The 6,090-nt window shown below is 42.4% G+C and overlaps 1 protein-coding gene across 1 annotated transcript in view; it reads left to right on the top strand.

Annotated features, from left to right (window-relative positions):
- The first annotated feature begins 454 nt into the window (after positions 1-454).
- Positions 455-6,090, top strand: part of LOC124717276 (poly [ADP-ribose] polymerase tankyrase-1-like) — a 93,957-nt gene continuing 88,321 nt past the window's right edge. Inside the window, exon 1 of the mRNA XM_047244090.1 lies at positions 455-477. The gene's annotated coding sequence lies outside the window, so the exon portion shown is untranslated. The remainder of the gene's footprint in view (positions 478-6,090) is intronic.

The following is a 6,090-nucleotide window of genomic DNA, read 5'->3' as shown; positions in this document are numbered from 1 at the left end:
CGGTCAACTGCTGTTTTTGTATGAGAAGTTGGTTGTATACTTTCCTCATGTCAGCACGTTGTAGGTGTCGCCACCGGCGCGAACCTTGTGTGAATGCTCTGAATAACTAATCATTTGCGCATCACAGCATCTTCTTCCTGTCGGTTAAATTTCACGTCTGTAGCACGTCATCTTCGTGGTGTAGCAATTTTAATGACCAGGAGTGTATTTAAGACCTAACTTGTTAGGACTCTCGGCCAAATTTTATCGGCGAACTCATTAAGCGCTGTCACGGTCACGTGACCCCGGCGTCTGCCTTGTGAGGCGTCGAGCAGGAGTAGTTGGCACGTCAGCCGCGTGGAGTGGCGGCGGCGGTGGCGGTGGGGACCGAGGGGCGGAGGGGTGGAGCACGTGGGGGGCGGTACTCGGGGCTCATAGGCACCAGCGCCAGCTCAAGCACCAGCAGTGTACGGGCAGCCGCGGCGAGGGAAGTGTCTGGTGAGTGGAGTCTCTGCGTGACCTTCCCCTTGTCACTGTTACCGTATCTTGACAGCGGTGGATACAAAGGACCAAGTTTTATTCCTCTCTCTTTGTCTTTAAAGAAAGATCGCAACACCGAAAAATAATTAACGCAGATTAATGAAAGATATGCGTCCATTTTGTCGTACCAGTGCTGGATGTTAGTTTCATCCGGGTCTCTTGCACTCGATCGATCGATAAGGGAACGGTTAACGCTGGTTTTGGTTAACGCTGGAGTTTCGTTCGATGGTGTCTCCCATGTGGTCGACTGGAGACAGGTCTGGTGACGGTGTAGGCCGAGGCAGCATGTCAACGCTGCACAGAATATTGGGTTACAACAGTGCTATGTGGGCGAGCGTTAGCCCGCTGGACAACACTCTGCAGAAAGCTGTTCGTGAATGGAGGCACAACTCGTCGAATCGACAGTCTGACGTACGAATTTGCAGTCAGTGTGAGTGGGATAACCCCGATAGTGCTCGTGCTATCATACGAAATCGCTTCCCAGACCATAGCTCCAGGCTGGTTGATTGATTTGGGAGATGGGACCAAACATCGAAGTCACCGGTCTCATCGGATTATGGAAGGATGAGAAGGAAGTCGACCGTGCCCTTTCAGAGAAACTATCCCGGCATTTTCCTGAAGCGATTTAGGGAAATCACGGAAAACGTGAATCAGGATGGCCGGACACGGGTTTGAACCGTCGTCCTCCCGAATGCGAGTCCATTGTGCTGACCACTGCGACACCTCGCTCGGTGTAACTCCAGGTGTAGGTCCAGGGTGTGTAGCACGCAGACAGGTTGGTTGCAGGCCCTCAGCTCACGGCCACCACGCACACCGAGGCACAAACAGTTTGCATCAGAGAACACAACAGACCTCCACCCTGTACTCCAACGAGCTGTCGCTTGACACCACTGCAGTCGCAAAAAAAAAAAATGGTTCAAATGGCTCTGAGCACTATGGGACTCAACTGCTGAGGTCATTAGTCCCCTAGAACTTAGAACTAGTTAAACCTAACTAACCTAAGGACATCACAAATATCCATGCCCGAGGCAGGATTCGAACCTGCGACCGTAGCGGTCTTGCGGTTCCAGACTGCAGCGCCTTTAACCGCACGGCCACTTCGGCCGGCGCAGTCGCAAAAAGTCGTGGTTCGGGGTCAGTGGAATGCACACTGGTTCGGAGCTGTCCTTGAAGTGAAATATAACAGTTCCTTGTGTCACTCTGGTGCACAAATTGCTGCTGCAGATGCATCACGACTCGACGAGGGCCATACGCCGAACACGACCGTCTTCCGTCTCTGCACTGCCATGTGGCCGTCCGGAGCCCAGTATTCGTCTTACCGTGTTGTTGTTGTTGTGGTCTTCGGTCCTGAGACTGGTTTGATGCCGCTCTCCATGCTACTGTATCCTATGCAAGCTTCTTCATCTCCCAGTACCTACTGAAACCTATATCCTTCAGAATCTGCTTAGTGTATTCATCTCTTGGTCTCCCTCTACGATTTTTACCCTCCACGCTGCACTCCAATACTAAATTGGTGATACCTTGATGCCACAGAACATGTCCTACCAACCGAGCCCTTCTTTTAGTCAAGTTCTGCCACAAACTCCTCTTCTCCCCAATTCTATACAATAACTCCTCATTAGTTATGTGATCTACCCATCTAATCTTCAACATTCTTCTGTAGCATCGCATTTCGAAAGCTTCTATTCTCTTCTTGTCTAAACTATTTATCGTCCATGTTTCACTTCCATACATGGCTACACTCCATACAAATACTTTGAAAACGACTTCCTGACACTTAAATCAATGCTCGATGTTAACAAATTTCTCTTCTTCAGAAACGCTTTCCTTGCCAATGCCAGTCTACATTTTATATCTTCTCTACTTCGACCATCATCAGTTATTTTGCTCCCCAAATAGCAAAACTCCTTTACTATTTTAAGCGTCTCATTTCCTAATCTAATTCCCTCAGCATCACCCGTCTTATTCGACTACATTCCATCATCCTAGTTTTGCTTTTGATGATGTTCATCTTATATCCTTCTTTCAAGACACTGTTCATTCCGTTCAACTGCTCTTCCAAGTCCAGTGCTGTCTCTGACATAATTACAATGTCATCGGCGAACCTCTAAGTTTTTATTTCTTCTCCATGGGTTTTAAGACCTACTCCGAATTTTCCTTTTGTTTCCTTTACTGCTTGCTCAATATTCAGATTGAACAACATTGAGGAGAGGCTACAACCCTGTCCCACTCCCTTCCCAACCACTGCTTCCCATTCATGTCCCTCGACTCTTATAACTGCCATCTGGTTTCTGTACAAATTGTAACTAGCCTTTCGCTCCCTGTATTTTACCCCCCGCCACCTTCAGAATTTGAATGAGAGTATTCCAGTCAACATCGTCAAAAGCTTTCTCTAAGTCTACTAATGCTAGAAAAGTAAGTTTGCCTTTCCTTAATCTTTCTTCTAAGATAAGTTGCAGGGTCAGTATTGCCTTGCATGTTCCAACATTCCTACGGAATCCAAACTGATCTTGCCCCTTACCGTACATTCCCATTATCATCCCTGCCAGCGAATGATGTGCAGTGGCTACATTCCCGCCACGTCTTTCTACAATATCACAGAACGAAGGTCCAATTACAAGATTAGATTAGATTAATACTAGTTCCATGGATCATGAATACGATATTTCGTAATGATGTGGAACGAGTCGAATTTTCCAATACATGACATAATTAGGTTAATTTAACAACATACTTAAGTTAACATAACAACTTTATTTTTTTGTGTTTTTTCTTTATTTTTTTTTATTTTTTTTGTTTTTTTTTTTATTTTTTTGGTTTTTTTCTTAATTTATATCTAAAAATTCCTCTATGGAGTAGAAGGAGTTGTCATTCAGAAATTCTTTTAATTTCTTCTTAAATACTTGTTGGTTATCTGTCAGACTTTTGATACTATTTGGTAAGTGACCAAAGACTTTAGTGCCAGTATAATTCACCCCTTTCTATGCCAAAGTTAGATTTAATCTTGAATAGTGAAGATCGTCCTTTCTCGTAGTATTGTAGTTATGCACACTGCTATTACTTTTGAATTGGGTTTGGTTGTTAATAACAAATTTCATAAGAGAGTATATATACCTGGAAGCTACTGTGAATATCCCTAGATCCTTAAATAAATGTCTTCAGGATGATCTTGGGTGGACTCCAGCTATTATTCTGATTACACGCTTTTGTTCAATAAATACTTTATTCCTCAGTGATGAATTACCCCAAAATATGATGCCATATGAAAGCAATGAGTGAAAATAGGCGTAGTAAGCTAATTTACTAAGATGTTTATCACCAAAATTTGCAATGACCCTTATTGCATAAGTAGCTGAACGCAAACGTTTCAGCAGATCATCAATGTGTTTCTTCCAATTTAATCTCTCATCAATGGACATACCTAAAAATTTGGAATATTCTACCTTAGCTATATGCTTCTGATTAAGGTCTATATTTATTAATGGCGTCATACCATTCACTGTACGGAACTGTATGTACTGTGTCTTATCAAAATTCAGTGAGAGTCCGTTTACAAGGAACCACTTAGTAATTTTCTGAAAGACAGTATTGACAATTTCATCAGTTAATTCTTGTTTCTCAGGTGTGATTACTATACTTGTATCATCAGCAAAGAGAACTAACTTTGCCTCTTCATGAATATAGAATGGCAAGTCATTAATATATAATAAGAACAACAAAGGACCCAAGACTGACTCTTGTGGAACCCCATTCTTGATAGTTCCCCAGTCTGAGGAACGTGCTGATCTTTGCATGTTACGAGAACTACTTATTTCAACTTTCTGCACTCTTCCAGTTAGGTACGAATTAAACCAGTTGTGCACTGTCCCACTCATGCCACAATACTTGAGGTTGTCTAGCAGAATTTCATGATTTACACAATCAAAAGCCTTTGAGAGATCACAAAAAATCCCAATGGGTGGTGTTCGGTTATTCAGATCATTCAAAATTTGACTGGTGAAAGCATATATGGCATTTTCTGTTGAAAAACCTTTCTGGAAACCAAACTGACATTTTGTTAGTACTTCATTTTTACAGATATGTGAAGCTACTCTTGAATACATTACTTTCTCAAAAACTTTGGATAAAGCTGTTACAAGGGAGATTGGACGGTAATTGTTGACATCAGATCTATCCCCCTTTTTATGCAAAGGTATAACAATAGCATATTTCAGTCTATCAGGGAAAATGCCCTGGTCCAGAGAGCTATTACACAGGTGGCTGAGAATCTTACTTATCTGTTGAGAACAAGCTTTTAGTATTTTGCTGGAAATTCCACCAATTCCATGTGAGTTTTTGCTTTTAAGCAAGTTTATTATTTTCCTAATTTCAGAGGGAGAAGTGGGTGAGATTTCAATTGTATCAAATTGCATAGGTATGGCCTCTTCCATTAACAGCCTAGCATCTTCTAATGAACACCTGGATCCTACTATATCCACAACATTTAGAAAATGATTATTAAAAATATTTTCAACTTCTGACTTTTTGTTCGTAAAGCTTTCATTCAGTTTGATGGTAATACTGTCTTCCTCTGCTCTTGGTTGACCTGTTTCTCTTTTAATAATATTCCAAATTGTTTTAATTTTATTATCAGAGTTGCTGATTTCAGACATGATACACATACTCCTGGATTTTTTAATAACTTTTCTTAATATAACAAAGTCAGTGAGGCGCTGATGATGTTATCTTTGTCACCTTACAGGCATTCTTGACTAATATCATTTCACCACGTCCAGTCTGTAAGGTGACAAAAGCTCATGACAGTTAAGGCGTGTATTTAAAGCAGACGTTATTTGCATCCTCATAGCGACGCTCCTAGCGCCACTGCTACGTGAATGGCACGAAATATGAACAGACGTCATCTACCAGATGTACAGGGTGGCGCACGAAATGTGTTACCAATTGTTTCTTTCCGAATTTACGACGCATATTAGCAGAGCTTGGAAAAGCAAATGAGTTACGAAATGACGTTTAATTCACGATACTGCCGCTAGGAGACTAGTATTCAGCAATGGCTGACAATGGAAGACTGACGACACAGCAACGATCGGCAATTGTGTTACTTTTTCATGAAACTAAAAGCCTTGTTGTGACTCAGAGGAGTTTCCGACAACAGTTTAACACACGATGGGTCCCTCGCAAGAAGACCATCCACAGGTTGTACGATAAATTTGTACAGGAAGGAACAGTATTGGAAGCGCAGCGACCTCGGCTTAAGCCTGTTTGTTCGCCGAAGAATATTGAAGCGGTACGAGTTGCTGTACAGAGAAGTCCCGGGAAATCGTGTAGAAAGGCAGCACTGCAACTGGGAATATCCAGACGCTCCAATCAACGCATTCTTAAAAGTGACCTTCATATGTACCCATACAAGATGACTTGTGCACAGAAGCTCACTGAAGAACACAAGCAGCAGAGACTACTGTTTGCTCAGTGGGTGGAGGATAGGGAAGAAACTCTCAACAACGTTTGGTTTTCAGACGAGGCTCATATTCATTTAGACGGTGTGGTTAACAAACAAAATGTACGCTTTTG

The sequence above is a fragment of the Schistocerca piceifrons genome, chromosome 9 (genome assembly GCF_021461385.2).
Source record: "Schistocerca piceifrons isolate TAMUIC-IGC-003096 chromosome 9, iqSchPice1.1, whole genome shotgun sequence".
Taxonomy (NCBI): domain Eukaryota; kingdom Metazoa; phylum Arthropoda; class Insecta; order Orthoptera; family Acrididae; genus Schistocerca; species Schistocerca piceifrons.
Note: the sequence above shows the minus strand (reverse complement) of the source record. Positions and strands in the feature narration are given on the sequence as shown.